Source organism: Chamaea fasciata, unplaced genomic scaffold (assembly GCF_029207755.1).
Source record: "Chamaea fasciata isolate MVZ Bird 193981 ecotype frontalis unplaced genomic scaffold, bChaFas1.0.hap1 SCAF_7, whole genome shotgun sequence".
Classification (NCBI taxonomy): domain Eukaryota; kingdom Metazoa; phylum Chordata; class Aves; order Passeriformes; family Sylviidae; genus Chamaea; species Chamaea fasciata.
The window spans coordinates 59,009,727-59,036,301 of record NW_027094092.1 but is presented as its reverse complement, the minus strand read 5'-3'; the positions used below and the strand labels follow the sequence as shown (position 1 = coordinate 59,036,301).

General features: G+C 44.2%; 1 long non-coding RNA gene across 2 annotated transcripts; it reads right to left on the bottom strand.

Annotated features, from left to right (window-relative positions):
• Nucleotides 1-3,014: 3,014 nt before the first annotated feature.
• Nucleotides 3,015-4,418, bottom strand: LOC136291856 (uncharacterized). Of its 2 annotated transcripts, none has more exons than XR_010721784.1 (4): nucleotides 4,271-4,418; nucleotides 3,808-4,011; nucleotides 3,627-3,690; nucleotides 3,015-3,547 (listed from the first exon to the last, which is right to left on the bottom strand). It is a non-coding gene; the product is annotated as an uncharacterized lncRNA (long non-coding RNA). The 2 variants fall into 2 exon arrangements; XR_010721785.1 differs by having other exon boundaries at nucleotides 4,332-4,418.
• Nucleotides 4,419-26,575: the final 22,157 nt, after the last annotated feature.

Sequence of the window (26,575 nt, the reverse complement as noted above, 5' to 3'; positions counted from 1 at the left end):
CTCTTTCCATGCTGCACAGCTCCTCTGGGGAACAGTTCTGCCTTTTCTGAACAGGAATCGCTACAGGATAAAACTGTCTGGAGTTGGGCTGTGCTGGATGATGTGCCCTGTGATGTCAGGGGGAAACTCACCACTGGCTTCAAGGACAACAGCTTGAGGTCCCATCCTCAGCTGTCTGTCCTTCAGGAGTTTGCCTCATTGTTCCCACCAGTTAAATATTTCTATCAAATGAGAATAGTGCTCCAAAGAAGAAAGTCTGACAATTTTAAAAAAAAAAAAAAAAAAGCCAAGAAAGATTCCCTGTTTTTTTTTTCTCTAAGTAGGAATGACTCCCCTCAGCTCTCAAAAATCTGATCTGGGTGTTATACGTTTCAGGAAGAGAATACCTCCCTTTCAGAATTTAGAGCAGAAAGATTAAAAATGCGATTTTAAAAACCATTTCACTGTCTTTATTCTATATAGTTGGAGAAGACAACAAACCATGCAAAAGAAAACCCTGTGACTGTAAAGAGACTGAGTGGAGTGATAAAAAACTGCCTCTGCAAGGTCTGTGTGGGGAGGACTTGGTCACAAGGGTGATGCTGTTCCTGTGAAGAAACATTTGCATGCTCCAAGCCCTCAGTAAATCTGAGCAGTTAATACCCAGAGTGATGCCTTGAGGCCCACAGGGATGGGAGATGAAGCTGCTCCAAAACTTGTCTGTGTGCAAGCACTCGAGCGAACACGTAAAATGTTTGTGTCAGAGCTGAAGGGCTTGTGGGGCTCAGGTGTTTGCACCTGATAAAAAGCCTGGACAAGTGTTGTGGGAGGGTGGGAGTCTGAAGAGGAGAAGTCAAGGCTCATTCTCTTTTCCTGACAGATTCATTGTCCTAAAAGCCAGAATCTGAACTGTGTTTTTCACTGAGGACCAGGTGCACCCAGCTAAGAGGGAGCCCAAAGAGCAATTCCCCTGTACATGGGAATGGAGGAGACAGTGAAGGAAATTCATTATCCTGCATCCTTCCAAACTCATTCTCAAGCAGTTGTTAGAAATGTGAGCTGAGCCAGTTGCCTCTCCAGAAAGAATAAGATAAAACACAATAAAAAGGCTTAGCAGAGTTTTTAAACCCTGATATCCCTATTGATTTTCCATGGAAAGCAGACAGTGATGAACAGTAACAGCGCAGGGCCCTCGGGTTGGTTTCCTTATGCTGAGATGCAGAATGTGTCTAAGCAAGTCCAGTTTTGCTAGAAATTGTCCTCTGGAGCACAAGCCAACCCTTGTCCATCACAATCCCTCAGATCAGCTCCCACCCCATTATCCTGCTGTAAGTACGGAATTGACACAAGTCTGTTTAAAAGCCTTTGATGTGACTCAGGAGATACAGTGGGAAACCATAAACAAACCGAGGTTTGGGTGAGCTTTGCAAACTCTGCTCTTTAAATGACCTTGCGATCCTCTCTTTTTTTCACACAGGTCTTTTCAAATCATTGCTGGGACAGCCTGGTGGGGAGACATCAAGGGTGTTGGGTGGAAGAATGGCTCACGGGAGGAAGAAGAAAATTCCTGCCTGAGAGTTCCTGGATCATGACACCCTCAGAGGGTGTCCAGCAGATCTTCCAGAACCATATTCCATGCTTTCATCCAGTGACTGGAGGCCTCCTGGAGCCTGCTAGGAGAGCAGATTGCCGAGGTGAGGCTTGTTCCTGCAGTTTCTAATATCTAAATGTGCAATGAGAGACATGGACAATTCTGGCCCCAAATACCCGTCCCCAAACCAAGGCTGGTACTAAAACTGGGATGGAAAAAACTGCATCTCCCCATAGCCACAACCCTCCCCCAGGGATGGAGCTGTTTGTATCAGTGAAAATGCATTCTAACATGACTTTGAAGAAGTCCTCTCCTGACTTGCTTCATCCAGAATCCATCCCTATCCACCCAGGACAGAAAGAAAACATCAAAAACAACAAACAAACCCCTCCTTGTTTTCTTTCCCCCTCGCACATTTTCAATTAAAATAGATTTATGCAAGCTATACTGAATGTGCCACAAATCTCTTTGCATGGTTAAAGTTGATTAATTGGGGTCGGAAGTGAAAATTAAGGAATGGCAGCAGCTCACAGAGCATGAATGGCCTCTCCCGGGCCTTGCGGATGATGGAGCACTAGCGGAGGTGCTGGAGCTGGTTCTGCCTGGAGGAGAACCGCCTCCTTCACCTTGGGTTAAACACTCAAGAGCAAAGCTGGGCTTTGGGGGGAGGAGGCTGGCCTCAAAATAATGTGTGTATAATCCTCAAGATAATCAATTTCTTACAGATGTTTTGTAAACTTCCATGTTCGAGAGCGGGAGCCATAGTACTTTCTAAATCCCCAGGGGTTGTGCTTGATATCCATTTGTTATTTCCTAATGCTATTCAATCTTTCTTTTCCCCCTGTTTTTTTATTTTTTTCCCCCCTTTCTTTTCTGAAGCTTGCAGCAATAAGCCTGAGCCTTACGTCGGCGGCTGCCTCCGCCTCTGCCATTCCGCGGTGAACTTTGCGCGTGCTTCCATATTCCTTTCCTTACGCTCCCGATAAAAGCATTATCAGGGAAATTCAAAAGCAAGCAGAAAACTGGCATAGCTAATTTAGGCTAATTAGTATGGCAGAAGCTGAGTCTTCTACTTCAGAGGTTCCCATGCCCTCCCATGTCTCCACCTGATCGCCTTGTCCAGCAGCAAACCCAGGAGGCAGCTCCAATTATATCATAACCTCTTCAAACACCAAGCCACTCAAGCTAATTTTATCCTATTAAACAGACTGAAGGATTCAGAAGAAAGGTTCTCCCCCAAAAGCTTCAATTACCAGTGTCCCTGATTACCATCTTTACAATCCTATATGCTACAGTTAAATACTTTTTTGCTTAGTGTTGCTTTCTTGATTTAGATGAAAAGGGAGTATTAAGAGCATGTCTTTTCAACTCAAGCAAGTGACATTCACAAAAAAAAAAAAAAAAGGGGAAGAAAAAAAGAGGAGCCTCTCTTGTTATTAGCGTGTTTAATCAAAGTCAAGTTTAGAACCGTTCAAAGACAATGTAACTGGGGAAAAGTAAACATCCCCTCGAATCCAGTGGCATTTGAAGCAGCCACAGGTAACTGCCAGGAACAGCAGTGATGGCCAAAAGTCTCAGGGATAGAAGAGAAAACAATATATAAAGAAAACAGCAGGATCTCCTGAGGAAAAGAAATGTCAAATGGTGCTGGGATTAAATCCCAAGTCTCTAATCAGCAATAAAGACAGAAAACAGCTCCTAAGGTGCTGGGCTGGTTCGTCCTTCCTTGCACCAGCACGCGATGGCCCTGAGCCACACAGTCACACCTGGCCAAACACACTCACCTGGGTCACAGATGTGCCTGGGCTCCCTGCCCGTGCCCCAGTCCTGAGGGTGGCCTCAAGTCCTCCCTCGCCATCCCTGTGACTCCCCTTCCTTCTCTGAGGGCCAGGAGCTCACTGGAGAACAGCTCCCCATGTTCCTGGTCAGTGCCTCCTCCCACGGGGCTGCAGTCTTGGCTGGTGACTCCAGGTGCTGCTACAATTCAAATAACCCAGCCCATTATTTTTAACAACAGAGGGGAAAATGGAGGAAAAAATATATATATATATGTCACCTGAGCACCAAATCAATCCTCTCCTGAACACTGAACATGGGGGATGTTCAGGTGCTGGCAGTACCTGTCAGGACAGCAAAATATGAAAACATCACGAGGATATTTATCACCTGGGAACTTCAGCAGCACAGATCATAACAGAAACACATCTGGCTTTTTTAGAAAGGAAGTTATTCTTCACCTTCCCCGAGGAGACTAATTTTGCTTATTCTTCTTCTTCCACTGACAGTAATTGTTTCAAACACACAGCTTAATATCCTTGTTTTCTTTTGGGTCATCCCATCTTGTCAGCTCCCAGTCCATCGCCAGCCGGAGGTATTTGGGGGTTGGATTTCACTACTGATCTACTCCTCCTTGCAGTTGAAAATGAGATTTTTCTTTTCGTCTAGGAACAAACAAATAAACAAACAATTTCTGTCCTTTAACAGAAATTGAAAGAGTTTCACCCAATTGCCCGCACTTTGGGTGATAGGGAGGTGCTATTGTCTGCGGACAATGATTCTCATGCAAATGAAACAACAGCTAAACAAGAATCCTCCCTATCTCTGTTTGGGCCAATTTTCTTGACGTTTCAGCAGAGCTTAATCTGTTGGCAGAAGTGTTTAGGCCCATTAACAGCTAAAGTCAGAGAGTCCACAACTCACCCTGCTGACAGTAAACACGGAATTTGAGGAATGGCCTTTAAACAATGGCTAAGCCACAAACCGTTTTGTCATCAGGTGCTGTGAAAGGCATACAGGCTGATGATTTTCTTCCTTGGGTTACAGCGATTTGAAAGCCTGGCCTCCCTCCCCCGAGCGCCCAGCACCCTCCAGGCTTGAGTTACAGCTGTTTTATTTGCCTTTCCAGCCCTACAGCTGCGGGACGGGTGTTTGCAGGTGTGCTGCCCACGAATTGCTCATTCCAGGGCTTCGTATTATTTATTTGTGTTGCCTGCCTTGGAGGCCAGGGCCACCTTGTGCTGGCCACCGGCCAAACGCAGGACACCACCACGCCCCGTGTCCTGCAGGGCAGATTCCTTGGATTCAATTGTGTTTGGGGAATCCTGTGGCCAGATCCTTGCCTAAAATTCCCCCATTGCTGAGGAACTTGAGGATCCCTTCCAACCCAAACGGTTCCATGACTCTGTTCCTGTGGAAAAGATTCAATTTATCAAGGGGGAGAGAAGTACATGGTAATTTCCAAATAATGAACTGCTAAATAAAAGCCATGAGGCTGGAATCCTGGCAACTGGGATGAGGATGAGGATGAGGATGGGGATGGGGATAAGGATGCTGGGGCTTCTCACCAGTGTTTCCCAGTGAGAGCCCTACTGGGCAGTGCTGAAGGAAGTCACTTTGAACCCCGCTGCCTGAAAGGCACCTGAGTTTATCCCCTTTCCCTGGGGAAAGAAGCACCAGGTGACGGCAGATGGCTGCAACCCAAAAGACTTTTTTTCCCCAAACTTCCCTGGAGTTGTTTGGAAAATACACCTCTGGAAACTCAAGATGCCAACCCGATCTGCCTCCCAGGCACTTTTCTGGTTTCTTCCCAGGAGAAACCGAAGAAAAGGGAAGGGAAGGGAAGGGAAGGGAAGGGAAGGGAAGGGAAGGGAAGGGAAGGGAAGGGAAGGGAAGGGAAGGGAAGGGAAGGGAAGGGAAGGGAAGGGAAGGGAAGGGAAGGGAAGGGAAGGGAAGGGAAGGGAAGGGAAGGGAAGGGAAGGGAAGGGAAGGGAAGGGAAGGGAAGGGAAGGGAAGGGAAGGGAAGGGAAGGGAAGGGAAGGGAAGGGAAGGGAGGAGGAACAGGGCAAGTATGGAATGTTCTAACTGCACACCCAGCTATCCCATGCTTTGATTTGTTCAGGCTGCATTCAGTGTTGCATGCACCCCTGCCAAGAGGAATCCCTGTCAGTGTTTCCAGGGAATGAGAGAGAAGGAAGGGGAAAAAAATGATGGAGTGGGGGAGAGTTGTCTGTGCCTGGAATGCAGCACCAACATGGAGATCTCTTCATCATTCCACAGCTCCAGAACTCCCACATTTCCCTCCTCCACCTCTGACATTCACTGCCATTCACTGCCATTAAGGGCGAGTGAAAACACGAGGTTTTTTAGGTATGGTGACTTCTGAGCAACACTATGGCAATTCCTTGCCCAAGCTTGGTACAGATTGGTCCAAAGCAACCAAAACACATTTTTTTTTCCCAGTTAATTAGTTCTGCAGCAGACAAGATTCTGGGGTTTGTTGGAATATAAGTGAAATGAAATGAAATGAAGTGAAATGAAACAAATTGAAGTGAAAAAATTAGTAAAAAACCCCAGGTTTAATTAAAAAAAAAAGTAAAAATACAAAGGCTTGTGGCCAAATTTTTCTGCCCCTTCAGTTTTTTAAATAAATGCTAAAGTATTTAATGGAAAATTTTTTAAATGAAAAGGTATCAGTCAGTTGATTAAACCACGTTATTCCTTAATGCCAGATTTGTTTCATTTATATCTTTAGATCACCACGGTTACAGTGACACTGTTGCCAACTGCTAATTAAATGTGGGAGGAAAGGTTTGTGAGGCTTTCTTTTTTTACAGATGGCAGTTGGGAACAACTCTGGTGCTGCCAGTACCAAGCTCTAGGGGTGAGACCAGAAATTGATTTTTTCCAGAGATCCTTCTGTACCCTGCTGAGTGACGTGGTTCCAAACACCCACACCTGTGTGAGGAGGCGGCTGCTGGGTGTGGTGTGGGCTGGTGCCCACCTTTCAGCCCCTCATCCGAGCATTTAACTGCAGCTCCAGCTTTCCCCTGAGTCCACATTCAAGCTGATGTGAACAGATGGAGAGGCTGGGCATGAATTATATGAATGAGAGTTGGAAGCACAAGGAAAGGATGAAAACTAGGAGTTTAGCCTGGAGCAGACACCTTTATCAGCAGCACCAGGACCACAGGGATGTATTTTGCCATGAGAGTGTGACAGCAGCACTCCACAAAGTTCACTTTTTACTGGGCTGAAAGCTCTTTTCTCTATTTTTAACGTACCACTGAGCCCTTATAATTCCCAAAATACCAACCAGAAATACTCCTTGGTAACAAAGTGGAGTTTATGCAGCAAGCAAGCCTTTCGATCTACAAGGCAGCATCAAAGAGGGGATCTAATGAAATTTTAAAAAGGAACAAGCCATAAAACTCAGATCAAAGACTCTGAATCGTTTTGCTTATTTCTGACAGACCTGAACATTTCTTGGGAGAGTTTCTTCTAAAAGAAAGAAATAAATCACCCTCTTAGAGCCACAGCAGGACGTTCCTCCATACATATACATAAATATACACACACACACACACGCACTTATGTATACAAATAATATGCCCACAGTAAATCAATTTGCAAGATTTGGTTCTGCAAGACCTTGCTCAGGATGTCTGGATGGGGAGGAGGCCCCAGGAGTGTGGTAGGAGAGGAACCCCCAGTGCCAGGCTGAGCTGGCCAGAAGGAGGAGGCACAGCTGTCTCAACTGGCTTAGCAAGACATTTATAAGTTACTGATTTCAGGGCGTACAGAAGAGATGTCGAACGAATCACGAAATTGAATTTATTAGAATTATCAGACAGACAGACAAGAAAAACTTGACTTGTATTGAGCATGCAAGGACATACCATCCAATCTGGAAGTTTTTACTCCCTTTTTAGAAATTCAAAAGATGTCACAGCTTTCCTTTTTTAGGGGAAGGTATGGATTGAAGCTGGATATTTTGCTGGAAAAGTATTTCTTCCTCTGGGTTTTATCAGAAGTGACAGTGATCTCGGCGTTCGCGGCTTAGTCCCAGCTAATCAGAATGTGCAATCAGAGACATCACGTTGTGTTTGTGCCTGCAGGTGAAGCCAGAATTAATACACCTGAGTGATCCTGGGCCTCTGGTGGGCACCAGAACCCTCTGTCCGTGGGGAAGGTTCTCTGCTGCAAAGTGAGACAGAGATGGGCTCAAAACTCACCTGCTCATAGGCAGGGTGGCATCCCAAACACATTTGGGGTTCCAGCCAAGTTCTCTGGAGGGTGCCAGGAGCTCCTTTTGAGTTGCTTAAACCCAGCCACTCAAACTTTGCAAGCCCAAACTTTCCCCCCAAACCTGAGCATGGCATGAATCAAGCAATGAAAGTTAATCGGCGTCATTAAATCTGTCGGAGCAGCAGGTTATTAAAATTACCACCATTCACTCTTGGAAATGGGAACAAAAAATTACGGCCTGGCTTTCTGAGCCTGTTTGTCTTGTTTTCCCACACTGCTCATGAATTACTCCAATACATTACAATGTCCTCTATCCATCTTCATTAGCATTGTGAACAAATTGTATTGGGCTGTAATGCAGTGGGGTTTTTTTTTTCTTTTTTTTTTTCTTTTTTGGTATTGTACAAACATACACGGTGTACAGAAAATGGGCAATTTAATATGAAAAGAATATTGTGCCTCAGAATTTTTATTTTCTAAACAGTCATTTCAGTTGGGAATTATTGCACGATTTGTGCATAATTTCTCATGGATAGTTATTTAAATATAAATAGGGAAAATATGTAAGTCCATATGGCAGCTATCTACCCTTTCTTGATGCCTCTCCATATTTTTAATAGTGCAATAAACAAAAGATAAAAACATCTCTAAGCCACACACTAGTCAAAAGAAGATAATTGTGCCTCTATGTGTTTATTGTAATTTGAATGTGCTTCAATTAACTTTCCTCAATATTTCCCAGTTCTTTTAAAAGAAACTTAAATTGGTTTTTATTTTGTGAAATTTGTTTTCTGTGCAATAAGAAAAAAAAAAGAAAACCACAATGCCTTTGTTTACCTCATTATGGATACATCCTATGCAGGAGTAAAGCTCAAACTCTTTATTCCCAGCAACCTTTCTTTTTTTTTTTTTTTTTCCATTCTCACATGCTTCTTATCATACTTTAAGTAAAAATATCAAATTTCTAGTGCTCCCAAGGAAGAGGCAACTAATCATCACTCAATATATCACATATCAAAGTGTGGTAAAACATGAAAATGGCAGAAAAGCAAACTCTTGCACTTTTGCACTGCAGTCACTTTTAAAAGATGAGAATTTATTACCCTCTCCTCCTCTAAATCATCGGGGCCATCATCAGAACAGAGAGAATGTATCTGGAATGCTTGTTGTAATTAACCTTGAGGCTTTTATTTAAACAAGGTCAAACATTTTAACAGCTTTATAAATCAAGGTTGGGTCCGCGTGGCTCTATAGCATGAGGCTAATGACAAAATGCACACGGAATACTTATTAAACAGCATTTATTTACAGAAAAAAAAATATCCTGCAGGCTTCAGGGAGACACACCCACAGGCAGAGCCAGCACTGAGGATGGATATCCAGCTCCAGCCCCCGACCAAACGCCCCAAGGTGATCTCTGGAATGCTGGAATGTGCTTTTTTTAGCCGCTACCAAGGAGCCCAGCCCCAGGTATGGGCAAATTAGGTCACCTGCAAATGAAGTGCATTTTGAATGTGATTGCAAAATTACAGGAGGTAGATTGCAAACATCCCAATGTCTGCTGTTCCCGTCCTTAATGTTGTCTCATTTTTATTTACTCTTTCTCCTGTGTCAGCCAGGTTTTACTGGAAGGAGAAGGAAGGAGGATGTGTGAGTTGAGTAACAGGAACTGCTGCCTCACAGTGAACATTAATCAGTCTCTAAAATTAACACCCTTGGATTCCTCCAGCCATTCTGGGTTGCCTCCTCCTTCTTAATAAAAAGTGGCCTTTACGAGTAATTTTTTTCAGCATGGGGAACATCAATATTTCTATTTTACACTGTAAATAAACAACAGCTTTCAAGTCACCCCTGTTCATAATTTCACGCTCTTTTCAGTGTCACTATGAAGAATACCACAAATCACAGGGCCTGACACAGTTCCTTTACCTGGTGCTCCTCTCCACAGCCATCCCTTACCAACTATCCTCTCTGAAATCAAGGAGTTCCACATGGACAACAGGTGACCACCTGCATGTGTGACCCTCCCAGCTGTAAAATACCCAGCATCGTTTCCCTAAATGGCTCAGGTAGTTTCTCCTCGAATATTTTTTGGCTGTGAAATGTTTTTTCTTAGCCCCATGGTGTAGGAATTACCCAGACCACGTTCCATGCTCGGTCTCCTGAACTTCATGTCTGGTTTGCCACAACCACCTCCCACTCTGAGCTCTGGGTGACTGAATACATTGGTGCTGCTGCAGCTGGGACCCCTTCCTAAACCTCATCCCTGTCCCCTGGCCACAGAATATTCTGTCATAGAGTCATAGAAGCACAGGATGGTTTGGGTTAGAAAGGACCTTAAAGATCACCTCGTTCCACCCCCCAGCCAAAATCACATCCCACCAACAGTGGAGACTGCACGAGGTGGAGAGAGAAACACTTCTCAGCATCTGCATTCCCCATTTTAATTGACTTCTCCTTTCATTTGCTCCCCTCCTTTGCCCTCCAACACTGAGCATTCTCGCCGCTGTAGAAACCCCCAGGAAAACAAAACAAAACCCCAAAAAACCAACAAAACCAACAAAAAACAACAGTTGTGCTAAATAAGATTTTTATGTGTGGGTGTTTAAGCATCCGCGTGAAGCAAATTTCTACCCTCTTCTCATCAAAAAGGGAACGAGACCATGTGAGTGATGTGACCAATTACCGCCGAGCACCCCAGAGCAGCTTCTGAATATTCACGTCCAATTGCTCGTTTGGTGGAACAATTGGTTTGAACAGTTTGAAAAGGCAATGATGTCAAATGTGCGGCGTGATTAAACGCAGCGAAATTACCAGCCGTTCAGCTGAAAAAAGCAGCTCTGCTTCCTTCCACAGGGTAATTCTCGGCTCGGATTTTGCTCTGACGGGAGCAGGGAACACCCGGACCTGTCAGGGGCAAAGGTGCAGCTGAGTTTTGGAGGCAGCACGGACAGGGATGCTCATGGGAGCTTTACTAAGGAGTCAAAGCCTCCTCTTCACCCTTTTCTTCCTGCAGAAAAACACCTCCAGCCCAGCTAGAGCCAGGAAGAGGTTTATTTTGCAAGCACACGCTGATGCAAATGTGATTCCAATCAAAGATTTTTCAGGGCCAAGTATCTGTGGCTTGAACTGTCCAGAGAATCAGCGAAAGCTAAGCCTGTTCCATCAATTCCACCCACATTTGGGAGTTCCCTGTACAGACAAGGAACACCCTAAACCCACAGTCCTGCTGTTTGGTTCGTGCCGGTTTCTGTCATCGCTGAAAATGGCCTATGACTATAAAAAAATAGATCATTAATTCTGTCATACTATTTTGAAAATGCTTATACAACATATCATACTTCAGTTCTGTGAGTGACTCGTACACATCCAAGCATTTTGTTGTTGTCGTTGCAGTACACAGAGCAGTGTGCGCTTCCCAGATGGCGGAAGGGAGCTGGGAGCATCCGTGAGGTGGAAAAAGGTAATGCATCCTGCAGGATCACTACAAGATCTTCTGCTGGGCCCTTGTCAGGGAGAGGGCTACAGGAGCGCTGCCCAGCTCCAACTGCTCAGGTCTGGGCCCACCTCTGGAATCAATTTCTCTCCTCCTGGCCCCCTTTTCGCGAAGGTGATTCATATTATTGGAAAAAAAAATAGATTTTTCTTCTTAACAAGCTACTGCTACACATTTTGTGAATGTGCAATAGGCTTCTTGATGCAGAAGGCTAAAATGATGAAACGGCCCTTATAAAATCCTCACTGAAACTAGAGAACTTTTTCTTTTCTGTCTTTTCTTCTTGTTTCCTACCCAGAGATCTGAGCTAATTTTCCTTATCCATAGGCTCCCCCATGCCCTCAAAAAAAAAAAAAAAAAAAAAAAAGAGGGGGGGGTAAGACTGTATTCACTAATTATACATCCTGAAAAGAATTTGGTTCAGTGTAAGATGATCCTAGTGATATGCTAATCCTTTTTTCTGCTTGGTGCAGCCTGAAGCCTGTGTCTAACATTTTTTTCAACTGTATGACAATAAAAGTTGTGGCAACAAAAGGAATAAATGGGCAGCTAAAGAAGGTATAGCTGAAACACATGGCAGACCAGTTCTCTCCTCTCCTTCTGGCTGCTCTTTTGTAGGCTCTGGTTTGGTACCCTCAAGTCAATAGCCGAAAGCCAGCCACCTTAGCAACTTAGTATGACACCCAAGCCCTCTCTCTTTACATTCATGAATAGTCAGCAAGCAGCAGACAAAATAGAACTAATCTTTTTTGACAGAATTGTTCAATTTTAGAGGAAAGGCTTTTGAGGCACCTTCCATACATTTGCAGAATATGAGACAACAATGGCCACCACCACATTTTTGACAAAAGGACGACCAGGGGTGTGAGCGCGCACACGCACCACGGCCGTCAACAGAAAATATTGCAGCCAAGTTCAAGCCACTGCAGGATGTGCCCATTATTAGGGGGAAGGCTGGCAGGCAAGAAAACAAATAAATAAATTACATTTTAAAAAAACCTCAACAAATCTCCATTGATTTGTGGCCAATTATTATACATACACCTCCCAATAATGTGTGATTAGGATTATTTGTCTTGATTAGCCCAAGTTAAGGCAGCTGATTAATATCCACTCTATAATTTCCTGTCATAGGCTGATAACTTCATCCTTTTTTTTTTTTCTTCCACTTTGGACCAATGAATCTTATTGCAAGATGCAGTGCAATCCCACAGATTCTTGCCTGCATTTAAAAGCTGGGTTTTGCCATTTCGAAATCCTGCAGCACAGCAGCCACTCACAAGTCCAGTGTGTGCAGGGAAGGGCATTCCTGCTTTTCCCTTCTCTCCCTTCCATTTAATGCAAGCATATCTCTACCTCCAAAGACAGAAAGCAGGGAAGAGATAATAATAATAATAATAATAATAATAATAATAATAATAATATCAATAAAAATAATAGTAATAGCAATAATATTGATAATAATAAAATGCACCCAGTCTATGGGCACAACCAGAAGTTAGCAGCATGGTCCATGCAGCTGCAACACTGCATTTAAAATTCAGTTTACTCCTAGGAAGAGGGCTAATCCTGCCCCTGTAATTCCCTACAGCCAAAATGTACCCCCCTCCCTGAGTGACAGTGCAATGCAAAGACACTCGCACGCTTATCTTCCCCAACCAGATGGCCGACTTGGATCAATGCACACACGCCACGATCAATGGGAGCGATAAAGAATTAGGAAAACAGTGGTACATGCTCCCAGAAAGCTTGTACACTGCATAATTATTTTATGATTCTACACATGGCTACATGTGATACTGGAGTCAAGAAGGAAAAGGATAATTAGAGAGGCAGAAAGCACCCGTACTGCACTACACACTTTGTCAGTCAGCAGTTCCCACTCGGCTCAACTCGCCGCCCTTATCTCCTCTCCTGCCCCCTTGCAAACGAATTTAGGGAATATGTAAAATATTCGGCGGAGGCGGCTCCTGGGTTAGCGGGACGGGATGCGGGAGATTATCGCGCCCTGTGATACGGCAGCAAAAAGTTTTTGTGCGAGGGGTGGGGCGGGAGTGTACGAGCATCGCTCGGGGAGCGGAGCCCGGGGGTGGCATCCTGGGGCACCCCGAGCCCTCCCAGGGCTTTGTTGGGAGAGGGACACATCCACATCCAGTCAATAAAATGCAGCTGCACTGTTACTCTCTGGGTTTGGGGGTTTTTTTTCCCCTTCCTTTCCTCCCGGGAGCGATTTTGTGATTGGTTCCCTGTATCCAGCCCGTTTTGCCACCGCACTGAAGGGAAGAGAAGGGGAGGGGGCAGGACAGAGCTGCCCCCCCTTCCCCCCACGCCGGCACTGCTCGGAAGGCACAGAATAAATATCAAAGCTGGACGGTCACCACGGCGAATCTGGATGGCAAAGGGCGCATGGCCGGGATTAGGGAGCAGAACAATGCCAGGCAAGGCGGGCAGCGAGGAATAGCAGCGCTGAGCGCTTCCAAAAACACCTCGTCACCGCCTGACGCCACCGAGCCACCGACGCGTCCTCGTCCTGCCTGCACCAGAGCAACATCACCCTCTAATTGCTGCTGGGAACGCGGCGGGGACGGGGAGATGGGAGGCACCTTCTCCCTTCGAGTGCCACACGGGCAGGACCTCCCTGCTGGTGGGTCTGGGGTGGTGGCGTGGGGAGACTGAGAGGAAATTCCCCAAATGGGTTGTGGAGGGTTCACTCACCAACCAGCCAGGGAGGAGGGGTGTGATGGAGAGCTGGAGCTCTGGGTGGAGTGGGGAAGTCAGCAGTGTCTCTTCTGCAGCTGCCTTTCCTGCAGAGGTGTCACCTTTGGAGACCGTGGTCCAGAGATACCTGCCCAGGTCCTTCTGCAGGGATATGGCAGACAGGCTCACCCTGCATTTCCTCATCCCTGTCCCAGCATAAACCAGGGCCAAACAGCAGTTTTCAGTAAATAAATGAACAGACACTGTGGTGATAACATGTTTGGAAATGTCCATTTTGAACATGAGGCTTTAAAATTGATGTCTTTCCTGTTGACATTTGTCTTAAGTCAAGACTAAAGTCCAGAGCCCTTCTCCTGACATGTGGAGCAAAACATCTCTGATATGCCCTCCAAAAGTATGTCCAAGTCACCCCAAAAAGCATCTGCACTTTACTCATCTCCTCCCCTCAAACACAGCACACTGGACAGGCAAAGGCCCCAGACTGCAGCAGGTTCATGAGTAGAAACCCCCAGTGTGGACCTGTCTGTGAGGCTGGACAGGTGAGCAGGGACTCCCCATGAGCAAAAAGTCACTCACTGAGCTGGTGGCTGCAGCTCCAGCCATGAACACACACTTCTGCTGGTGGCATCTGTGAGAAGAGGGATGAAGCTGACACTTAGAGATTCCTAATTAAGGTGCACTTACTCAAAGGACCACCTTGATGGGGATTTATAAATCCTGGAGGATTTATAGTCCTGGACAACTGTGCATGGGATTCCACCTGCTACAACCAGCCTCCTCTGATGGGTGTGTGACCTTCACTGGTGTCACTGTCACAGCAGCATTGTTCCACCTGAGCAAGTGTGCATTGACCAAAGTCTTGGAGAGAGAGATCTCTGGAAGAGGTGGACAGTGTGTAAATCAAATGCCTGTTTCAACTTCTTAATCAAAACAGCTCTATGAAAAAAAAAAAAAAATCCGACCAACTTTCTGGGCAGATAAGAGAATTTTGTTGGTACTTCTGTTTGTTTTGATACTTTACAGCTATGTATGGAAAACCCCTATAATATTTTCTTTTTTTTTAAATTGCCATTTTGGGGTAAAAGTTTTCTTAAAGACTAATCTCAAATTTACTATTTACCCTAGAAATTAAAAAAAAAAAAATCTCAGTTTCAGTTCTCAAAGTTCTTCCCTTTTTTAATGGTCAAATAATGATAGGTGCTTCAGATAGAAAAAGGAATTTTTTCCAAAATTTCTCATGAGAAATAATTGCCTCCACTAATCGTTTCCACAAAGAAAAAGCTCTTTAGTTACACAGGTTCTGCCTTTGGAGTTGGCATCATACTGGGTAACAGTGTAATTAGAAATGGAGAGATGTAATAACTCTCCAGGTTGGAACTGATCTGTGCAAGATCAGCTTTGCCTCACTTTGAGATGGACTATCCATTTCTGGAGTGCAATTTAATTACTCCTGTGGTAGTAGGTGGTAAATTCTGCATCTCCCCTGAATGGCAAAGCTCCTCTTCTCCTCAGCCCAGTTCCCTGCACCTTTGCAAGGTCCATCCACTTCCTCCCTGAGTCTGTCTCTGGTATTTTCCTGCTGTAGCAGCTTTGATGGACAATTTCCACCCTTTTTTGGGGTGAGAGAAGACCTGGAGCCACAGCTGCAGCCAAAGAAAGCACTTTGCCACTGAGAACAGGATTTTTTCCAACCGTTGGTGTACTAGTCAGTCTTTCTAACACAGAATTAAATAACCTGACAGAAGCCTTAAATTTTGGCAGCTGCTTTGGTTCCCTTAGGACAGGTGGGGATGGCTAAAAGATGTGGACGCCTTGGCCATGTCTTCTGTTTTTTGCCAGGCTTTAAATATCACACAAATATCAAGGTAATGTCTCTAGAATTGCTGGATTATCACCCTTTTTAACACCTCTGTGTTTTTGTCTTCTGGTGAGGCTGGTCCTTGCCACTCATGGAGTAACTTGAAGTTCCCATGCCATGGCCCCTGCTCTGGACCAAGACTGGAAGTGCAAATGAGTGTCTTGTCATGGGAGAGAATTTGAAAACCACCTGGGATCAGCCCAAAAGCAATCCCAGCACAGAGCAGCCCATGAACCCACCCCTGCTGTGGATCCTCCCTGGGATAGGACCACATCAATCTCCACGTGGAAAATCCCCTGATAAGGAGCACCTCAGGGTGTCTGCTATGAAGAGTTTTGTGCAAACCTGTTCCACAAAGTCAGGGAATCATAGAATCCCAGAATGGTTTGGGTTGGAAGGGAGCTTCAAAATCACCTGTTTCCAGCCCCTTGCCATGGGCAGGCACACTTTCCACAATCCCAGGTTGCTCCAAGCCCTGTCCAACCTGGCCTGGAACAGTTTCAGGGACAGGGCAGCCACAGCTTCTCTGGGGACTCTGTGTCTCACTCTCCTCATAGGGAAGAATTTCTTCTTAACATCACGTGCAAATCTCCCCTCTGTCAGTTTGAAGTCCACCAAAAAGACAAATCACTAGAAGGAGAATAACTTTCTGCAGACCAGTGCCCAGAACTTTTTTACAAAAGGGGAGTCAAGGTACCTTTTGGTGCCTCTCACAGCAAGTGCAAGTTGAGACATCACAATTCTGTGGGTGATAACACGCAACACTGATGCTGTTCCTAATGACTTACAGGAATTGCTGAAGTAAAAGAAAAATATCATTTACTTCTTAACTATTGAAAGCAAATCAGACTTAAATTGTCTCAGATGCAAGTAGGCTGGTGGAGAAGCAAGTAACAATTTTTGGTGTCTTTTCTATACGTTAGGGTTGGCTGTTCTCTTGTCTCTTGCAAAGCTAAGCAGCAAATTCTCTCTCTTCTTTTCCATTATTTCCTGCTTAATTTTAGGTTCCAGTTTTGGCCTTGAACAATAACGCTGTTATCAGAGAGCAGTGCCTTGGACTCATGGAGGCTCTCAGAAAATATTGGTGCCATCTTCCATAAAACATTTTAAACACATGCTATTTGTTTTTAGTCTCCCTTCTGGTTTTACACCCTACAAAGAGGACATTTAATATGTACAATAGAATTAATAGGCATGCAATGTAAGCAGGACTTACATTCAAAATACACTTCCACAAAACAAAGGAGCAGCTGTGAAAATGTAGAGTCTGCTGAAAATTTTCTACTTGGGTATCACATTTGCTAAAAGATTTACTCTGCAAAGTTTTATCTAATTTCCCATTCATTCAATTAAGGAGAGAGATAAATTCCCAGATCCCAAGAGATTAGGGGAAACTATGTTTAGCTCCCCCTTACCCTCGCGATCAAGCCCATGTTCAGTTTCGTGATTATCGCTCTAAAGCTTGTGCTTACAGGCTCTGTGCTGCTGATAGAGGAACACCTCCATCTTCCACCAAATCCAGAGGGATTTGAAAGTGCTCAGGGTGGCACAGATCTCTCCAGATCAGGAGAATTCAAACCACATGGGAAAAAACAACCCATTCAGCCAGGCTGGGGTAGCTTACTGAGGATTGGGTTTTGGGCAGCCTGGTCTAGGGGGAGGTTTTCCTGCCCATGGCAGGAGGGGTTGGAACTTTGGAACTGGATGGTCTTTGAGGTGCCTTTAGACCCAAACCATTTTTGGACTGTACAGTTCCATGAATGGTCTTCCAGCTTTTCTGGAAGGAATGGGCAAAGCTCATGGGTTACTAGAGTCAAACAGTTCAGAGCAAGAAGCAAACACCCACCAAAATCTCTTAGAAATGAATCACGTGATAAAGCAGAGGAAAACAGATGAAGTTAAAATTAATCACTTTTTTCCTGGTATTTGTGTCTCATATCCTTTATCAACTTGCCTAAGCAAAGACAGCAATACTTTTTGAACAAAACCAGAAACATTTACCAATGTTTTGTTGAAAATCAGTCCAGAATTCTGCTTTTAATCATTGGGGTAGTTATTTTCTGGAGTCACCTATCCATTTAAAAGTAAACTGTGGATCTTGTATAGGTAGAAAGGCTGAACATGGAGGCACTCATCATTAAAACACTGAGCTCTGAAGGAGATTCCTGGCCATCTTATGCATCAGGAGAATGCACAGCTGAAGTGTTCCTATGTCCCACCACACAGTCAGTGGTTGGGAGTTCTTGGCAGCACAAAGAAAGAGCTGCTCTTGTCTTATTGACTTTATGACCTAAATTTAGCAATGATTCTGGGTTACAAGAGTTTTTCTTGCGATTTGCACCTCCTGTGCTTCTGTGGGTAATGGGGATGGACAATTCCAGCACCCCACAGACCAAACGGAAATTGAATTTCCTGCAGTCCTGATAGGCAAGGTGGACTCAGGTCCTCTTGTTTCAAACACTAATGAGCAGCAGAAATATGAAACAGCAGCTCCTTTATGCATTCAAGGCAAAGAATTTGGCAGCAGGTTTGATGAGACCATTACCTCTCACATTGATCTGCATTGTCTCAGGATGTTCTTATTCTCATCCATTTAGTGTCCCTAAACTTCTGCTTGGATTGAAAATTCTTTGAGGATAAAAAAAATCTTGTTGGTGAGGGTTTGTTTCCCTTTCAAAGCACAATAATCTACAAACAGGCTGTAGCAACTCTGATATTTCTCCTCCTGCTTCTGCATCTACCACTGTAATTGGAATTGAACCTCTCTTGATACCTTGATGAAGAATTAATTTCCAAAAGCATCCTCAGGTATGGAGAAGTTTGCAGATTTGAGCCTCAGATAACAAACGTGGTTATTTGACAAGCACTAATATAAAGTGTTAGTTCCTTCATGTTTCAAAGCAGGAAAACTTCAGGACACTAAATAGACTTTCTTGGGTTTTGATGTCTGTTTGTAAAAAAATGAGGGAAAGCAAGGCAAATGTTAGAAAATACTAAAGACATTATTCTAAATGTTACCAGAAATTTCTGATTAAACATTTGTGAGTACACTGCCTGGCTTTTAATAAGCTTAAAAGCATCATCAGCAATTAACAGGCGAACCAGAATGATGCTGCACAGTCAAGCAAGGGTAATTGTGCTCATTATATTGCCAGAGATGCAGTTGATCAAAAAGGAAAACGCTGATTTTCCCTGAAGTTCCTTCACAGTCTTTCGGTGGAATCAGCACTGAGTTCACAGGCACTAATCAGGCAAAGGGCTGCTCATCAACCTGTGATGCCTCACACACCACCAACACTCACACAAGGTCTCCCACTGGATGTGTGAATCTCTTTTTCCAAGGCTGTCTCTCCATTTTTTGGCCATTTCACCTGAAATAGCCACGTTTCTCCCTCAAGAAGCAATACCAGCCTCTGGTCATTCTGCGCTGTGGAAGGCAAATGTTGGGGGACAGCAGTGGGTATGAATATGTCTGCAAACTGCTTTTTGGAGGCAAAATATCCCTGTGAATTTACGAGGAAAGATGAATATGGTGGAACCCTGTTACTACAAAAAGTGAAAAAGCTAATTATTTTTCTACAGTGACATAATTATAATCACCCAAGGATGTGAGAGAGGCAATGTCTGCAGGCAGAGGGTAAAAGCTCAGCTGACATAACTGGAAACAGGACGGACAAACCATTTTCACAACAAAAACTGTCTCTCTCCAGGATGGGACAAACTGGACCACCCTGAAAAATTGCAACTCCCTCTACAGCCAAAGGTCACATGCACCCAGGCAGTGGTGACTCTATAAAGGAATTGCTGGCTTTGTTTGGGCCTTGCTCTGCATATGAACAAGCACTTCACCCATTCCCCTCACCCTGGCCTCTCATTTCCATAATTACCTGCATTTATTGCTTACTGTGAGTATGATGCATTTGATGCCTCTATTTATCCAAACGGGGCCTGCAGCTGTAGGTGCTCTGCTTGCACCTACAGGTTTCTTTAATGGATTGGTGCTTTCTTAGCCAGTGTAACCAAGCACCAGTTCCCTCCAGGGATACACAACAGCCTCTTCTCTCAGCCAGCAAACACTTGGTTATGGCAATATTGCTTAGTGATAGCTATTTTTAAAGAAATGGGCGCCAACACGATGCCTCCACCCACAGTTTCAACAGAGAGACTTGTGGGCTTGAATTACAGCTCAGATTTTACCAACTCCCAGAGCCATGTCTTTTAAAGCTCTGTTTCTGGAAAACATTTTCTTTGCCTCAGCAAAAAAGGAAGTTGCTCCTTGTGCAAAACTGACTTTTTTAAAATTTATGGTGAGCCCTTTAAGTTTTTAAGCTTTGTGGGGAAATATTTTGCATGAGAACCACACGTGCAAACATGCAATGAAATTTTTAATATTTCATGAATGTCCAGAGAGGAGACAAAAAGGGGATTGAGACAAGGCTCAGCACCAAACTCAATTCTGCATCTCGGCAATAATTCACCAATGTAATTCCATCAAGGACTCACATCAGCTCAGCCAGGAGAAAGAAAGTTCAAGGAAAAGGCTCTGAGCCTTTAAGCACAGAGATTCCTTCTCTCAAAACTCAGGAGGCAGCAATTAAACTCAGTTACTTCGGGGTGAGGGTGCCCTCACCGTGCCCAGCTCAGAGACCACACACATTCCTGGTGACTCTCGGGGGGTGAGATGTGTCCTGCTCCAGCCGGGTCACTCATAACCAGAAACTCTTTGAGGTTTTGGCTCAAAGGTGCAGCCCTGTGAAACCCTCAGGGAGACAATCCTGCCCCACGTTGGCTGTACTGATGAAGTTGCCCCTTTGGGAGGACATCGACCCAATTTGCACAGACCGTCGTCATTAGCATAGACCCATTTCAAGAGAGGGCTTTGAACACCAGTTGCCTCCAAATTCCATTACCTCTCTCCCTGCTGGGTTTTGTGCTTTAAGTATCAGGCAGGGGCTGGGAGAAGAAAAGAAAAAGAAAAAAACCCAGTAAGTGAAATCCTAAGCCCAAATAATTAGATGTGTTGTGGTTAGTTCTCTAAACTCTTACTTATTGCTTTTTCTCCGTTTGACAGAATATAATCTGCTTTTTTATTTTTTTTTTTCAGACTTGACACACAGGTCAGTTAATCCAGAGGTTCCTAAGTATGAATGAGGCAGAGGGACAGAGGCAAACACCAACTTTTTATGTGTTTGTCACAGCACTTCATCTTTGTTTGCAGCCTCATCTGAGGTACAAGCAAATTTCAGAGTCATCCTTGCTTGCAGGTACTCTGAGAAAACTTCAGTTGGAGAGGGAAAAACAAGCAGGATGTCTTTGCTGTCTGGCAGATAAGCTTAAGGGTAACAATAATATCTCATCCTTTGAGAGGCAGGCTTGGGGTTGCCGGATAATTTTAAGAGGAAAACTACTCATAGAAAAATGCTGTGTGGACAGAGGAGAGTTTTAGCTCTACACTGAAAAGGTAGCAGATTTTTTTTTTTCATTTGGAGGTGAAGATCCAGCCCTGACCTGGCATGGGGGGCACTCATTTCTCTTGAAAATTAAATTGTGAATGCAGGACAACTGAAGGAGTCCAGCTGGTTTGATTGCTCAAAGGTTTTTTGCTTCTTTGTGTTCAGAAGATGTATTTAAACTTGTTGTCTAGAAAATAGAAGGAAAAAAGGTTATTTCTGCTAAATATCCAACACTTTGGTGCACTCCACCATCATTACTCTCCACAAGTGAGAGTACCAGTATTCAATGCCTGTAAAAATCTATTTGAAAGTAGGACATAGGAGCCAAAGCCAAGAAGGGCTCCTCACATGGACTAAAGTTCTGCTGCTATGGGATCTTTGGCTTAAATTCGTTCTGATCGGGCCACAGCATGACCTACAACATGTGAACTCACTCTGGGGCTGCAAAAGCAGAACTGTTGGCGCTTTACTCCTTTTTTTCAGTGCAGTTGGCTGCATTGGTTGGGTTTTCTTCAGAAAGAGAATTCTTATTTGGAGTAATTTGGGTACAAAAGAGAGAGAGATTGAAAAATACTCATCAAGTAAAAGGGAGTGAGGTGTGTGGTGCTCATTTCTTCTCCAGGGAGCCAACTTTGCCCTGGCTTTGAGGGAAGTTTTATCCTCTGCAGGGCCAGGAGCTGGACTCGATCTTGGTGTGTCCCTCCCAGTTCAGGACATTCTGTGATCTCTCACCCCAGTTACACAGGGCTCCATGATTCAGAGGAGCAAAATCCTCGAGGACAGACCTTAGAGGTCCTTGAATGGTATTTTTTTTCACCTTTTGCAAGGGCTTGTTAGGTCTTGTCAACAAAGAATAGACTACGAACTGGATTTTAAATTCTCTGAAAAGACACTTGAAGGACAGTTGGGACAATGCAAGGTGACATTACCAGATGGCATTTCTTACTAGCTGCAGTATTCCTAAAGCTGATGGCTTTCCCCACAGTTCCCTCAGAGTGCTGCAGTTTTCCTGCAAAATGACAAAATACTGCGGGGACAAGGTGAGGTCACCACTGGAGGAGACAGGACAGAGTCTGTGAGCTGGAAGGAAACAACAGAGGATATTACTGGCACATGCTGCTGTGGATGAGATTACTGTCAGGGAAGACTGAGCTGAATTGACACCTTCAACAAAAAAAAAAGAGACAGTGTTACAGCTACACAGCCTTTGAAATCCCTTCCTGTGAGCAGCAGCATTCCCTCTGCCTGGCTAAGATTCAGCTTCAATGAGCTCTTCTCCCTCCGTGAGGCTGTCCTGATGTGAGGGATGTAGCTCTGCGTGGTGGCAAACGGGAAAGGCTGTGTGTTATCTGGCACTCCAAGTGATGTTGCCTAATCAGGTTATCTTTGGGTTTCACAGAGGTGCCGAAAGAGGCAGGAGAGGAGCGGATCTATGGGAGACTCCACCAACAAAGCGTTTGGAGGCGCGGCTTTATTGAGTCCGGTTTAGGATTTTGTCCTGCAGCCCTGACACCTGTTTGCCACAAGCAGGCAAACCCACATGGACGCCAGGATCAAAACCAGGTGATGGGGTTGTTAGTTGGGGTTTGGCTCAATCCAGAGCCTGCTCAGGGGCGGGAGCTCAGCCCATGGGAGGCACTAAGCTGGGACTGATCTTCTACAAGGCAAGAGGTTTCCTTCATGTCCATGGGATGGAAATGGCATGGGCTGGATTAAGACAACATTGGGGAGCAAGGGACGAAGGAGGGATTTTTTACATCATCCAGAACTTACCAGGTGCCACTGCACTGCTCCCTTGGAGCAAAGACCAGCCATGGGCTAGAGAATAAAAGTCATTTGGTTCCCCAAAGCCACAGATATGAAAAGCAGCTCTGCTAATTCAGTGCACCTTGAATTAAGGCTACTGCAATAATGCTGCGTGTGGAGCCTGCTCTCTTCAGTGCCCTGACAGCCATTTTGCACACACCTTATGTCCATGGTTCCTCAGGGTGGAAAAATCACCCACCAGGCTTTAGTCCTGCTTTTTCTTTTGGTGGGAGCTGCAAGCCCGGGTGGGGATCAGAATGTAATTCTTTCTGCAGATTATTTACAAATGTCACCCTTCTCAGGGTGCTCAGGTGCACCTTTTCATGTCATTATCAGTATCCACAAAATGCTGTCTGCTTTGAAAAGCATTCCCTGCCTTAAAATAATAGAATTTCACCCAGGAATATGTAGATTTCAACAGTTCTCATCCAGAAACTGTGAGCTTGCTAATAAGCACAAGAAACCTGATGGATAAGAAACATGAGAAAACTCCAGCAACTAAAAGTTGTGAGGATTCATCTTTTCGAACAGGGATTCATGTTTACAAGTCCCATGAGTATTACCAGGATATAAATCCCAACACATCAAGAGGGGAATATAACCCCTGGGGGTTTGGAATTAAAGGCATTCTAAGGGGTGCAGAGTCTCATCCTAAGACACAGAGTCACGGTGTGCATCTAAATCCCTGTACACCGGGATGTGGATGTGTTGGGATCACAGTAACAGCAGTGATGATGCAGCTTGTTTGGGGCCTTTGAAATAGGCTGGCACAGACACGTCTTCCCAAATTGGAGATTTAAAATTGCAGGTGGCTGCTGCTTTCAGTTTTCATCCACCCTGTAACCCTGGAGATGGCTTCACTAATACAGCCCTTCCCAAATGTTTAGACCCCAGGTGTGCAACAGTGTTCTTATTGATGAGATTTAAATTCTAATTTTTTTTCAGTACTCCTTATGGTGGGAACAAAGATAACTGCATCGAGTCATATCTTTCGTTATCACACAATCTTTCTTCCTTGCGTTATTGGTGATGGGTTTAATTTGTTTTACAGAGAATTTGCTGGGATTGTACGTATATTTGTGTACAGGGTGTGCCCTTACCTTGAACCAGGATAGCAGCTTGTCTATCCACTCATGTGTAAACACTGTCTCCATGTGCACACTTGCACCTGCAGTCATTATTTTATCAGTGAGTTTTAAATTGTGTTATTAATTTGGTTTTTTGTTCTTGGGCTTTTTTTTCAGTGCTTATCTACATAGGATCATAGAGTCTGCTCAGGTTGGAAAAGCCCCCTAAGATCACCAAGTCCAAACCTTTCCCCCAGCACTGCCAAGGCCACCACTAAACCCCAAGTGTCACATCTACAATTCTTTTAAATACTTCGTAAGTGAAGGATTATTTTTTTTTTTAACTGTATGGAGAGTTATGGAGATTCAGGAAGTTGTGCAAATTTTCCTTTAAGTTTTGCTCAGGTCTACCAAGGCCTCAGGTTTTGAGGTGAGAATCCCAGGATGGATTCTGTGTCCTGTGCTATTCATAAATCATCTGGGACTGACACAACGTTTGCCTCTACTTTAAAACATCCGAAGTCTACAGACAAATAGATGCAGCATGAATTAAATGTAGATTCATTGTCCACGATGTGCTTGCAACAAGCAGCAAAACAGTGAGCCCCCTTCAAAAAGGACTGCAGGCTGCCAGACCTAAGCACAGCCCCCTGAAAATGGAATAAATCCATTCCTAATCACTACCAAAGTCCTGAGTTTGCAGGAGATATTTCCCTTATCAAGACCTGGAGTTGTTGATATGGGTAATTTCCCAGGTGTTTGCTCACCAGGGAAAGGGGTCACCTAGGGGGAAAACTGTCTCCTGGAGGATGAAGAGCTGTGACCCAGCAACAAAATAAGTGTAGGGAAAGGTCTGCCTATACAGCAAAATGTTACAGCTATTATAATTCCAGAAAGTGCCAGGGAGCTGGATTCACAGGACCCTCCCAGCTGTGTGTCCCTGTGTCTTACATGACATCCCTCCACCTGTACCAGCTGCAGCCTATGCCTTTATGGAAATAGACCCAAAGTGTGTTCAGGACAAGAATGGGACTAGAAAAAGGCACTACCACTGTTCAGGTTTGCTGAAATCAACACATGCCATATTCCATAAAATAAAATAGAAGCTATGGAATATTATACTTTGATTTTTTTCCTGTTTTCTGAATGAGTTACTCTCTGAGTTATTCCTCTGTCAGTTTTTTACTGCCAAGGAAAAGCCTTAATTTGCATTGTCCTCAAATAAAAACCAGCTGAGCAAAAATTTCCCATATAACCCTTGAAACACTGCAGAGTGAATGCACTTTTTTTTTTTCTTTTTTTTTTTTCCCCCCCCAAGTACTGAAACTGGAAACTTGGCCTTGGGAGTCCCACTCAGTCACTGCTGGCAGAGAAGCACTGCTGGGTGACATCTGTCATCAGCCACTGCTGAGCTCAAATATTCACTTCCTAGCAGCAAGACATGCTTTAAACAAACAAACAAAGCAAGGAAAAAGCCTTCAAAGTATTCTCCAATAGCAGTTCGAAGCAGAAGTGAATTTGAAAAAATCTGATTTATTTTTTCACCACTCTTCCACCAAAAAAATTCCCATGAAGTACCACGTGAGCTGAGCTCTGCACGGATTAGTTGGAATTGCAATGTGAAAAATGTCAGGCAGCAATTCTGGTCTCATAGTGGTTTGCAGCACCTGTCCAGACAGAGGGTTTTAGATGGTAGTTTAATCTAAAGAAAACACTTGATAGGAACATGGATTTTGACACCTAAAGAGAGAGGTACAAAGAAGCAGCGTCTTGAAAACTCAGCCAGAGCAATTCTAGAAATAAGGTAAATATTTTTAATACTGGAAGTGTTTAACTCCAGTCACAGAAATTGAGCAAACTGGGGAACTGTCTAGCTCCTGAGGTCCTCAAATCAGGAATGGATATTTTAACATCACGGAAAGGTAAACTTCACACTGATTTTAAATTAATAGAAAGATCCAGTTTGGGATGCACAGTTTGCAAATCTAAGGACCACCCAGACTTCAAATGATGACTCCCTGAAACCAAAGGGGTGCACAGGGCTCTGCCACTGCCTCATGAGATGGACCAGTTTGCCCCACAGCTCTGAAGCTGGGGTCAAAGAGTGTTTAAGGACTAGATTTGTTTTAGGCTGGACCTGAAGCTCTTGGGAAGTTCTCTCTCTACACCAGAAGGACAGCTGATATGTTAGGGAAGAAAGGCTTCAGCATTTTCTATAGACCTATGAATACATCTGTTTAAACATTAAAAAATGGTCCTAATAACACTTCTAAATAAATAAAACTATAAAAGCATTTCCATCACAGGTTACTCTTGCATGTGCTCTAAATGTAACAAAAAAAAAAAACAAACCCCAAAACCACACAACAAAAGAACAAACAAAAGAGGGGGAAAAAGGGAAAACTACTTTCCCCTGTTTGAATCCTGCTGCATCCCCAAAAGTGAAGTAAAAAACCTGATTAGAAAGCAACAAAATATTTCCCATAGAGGACAAAAACCTATCTGTATTTTAGAAATTGTACGAACCTGCTGTGGGTGAGACCGTGAGTGTTGACAGGAGTGTGTTAGGTTGAGGTTTAGAAC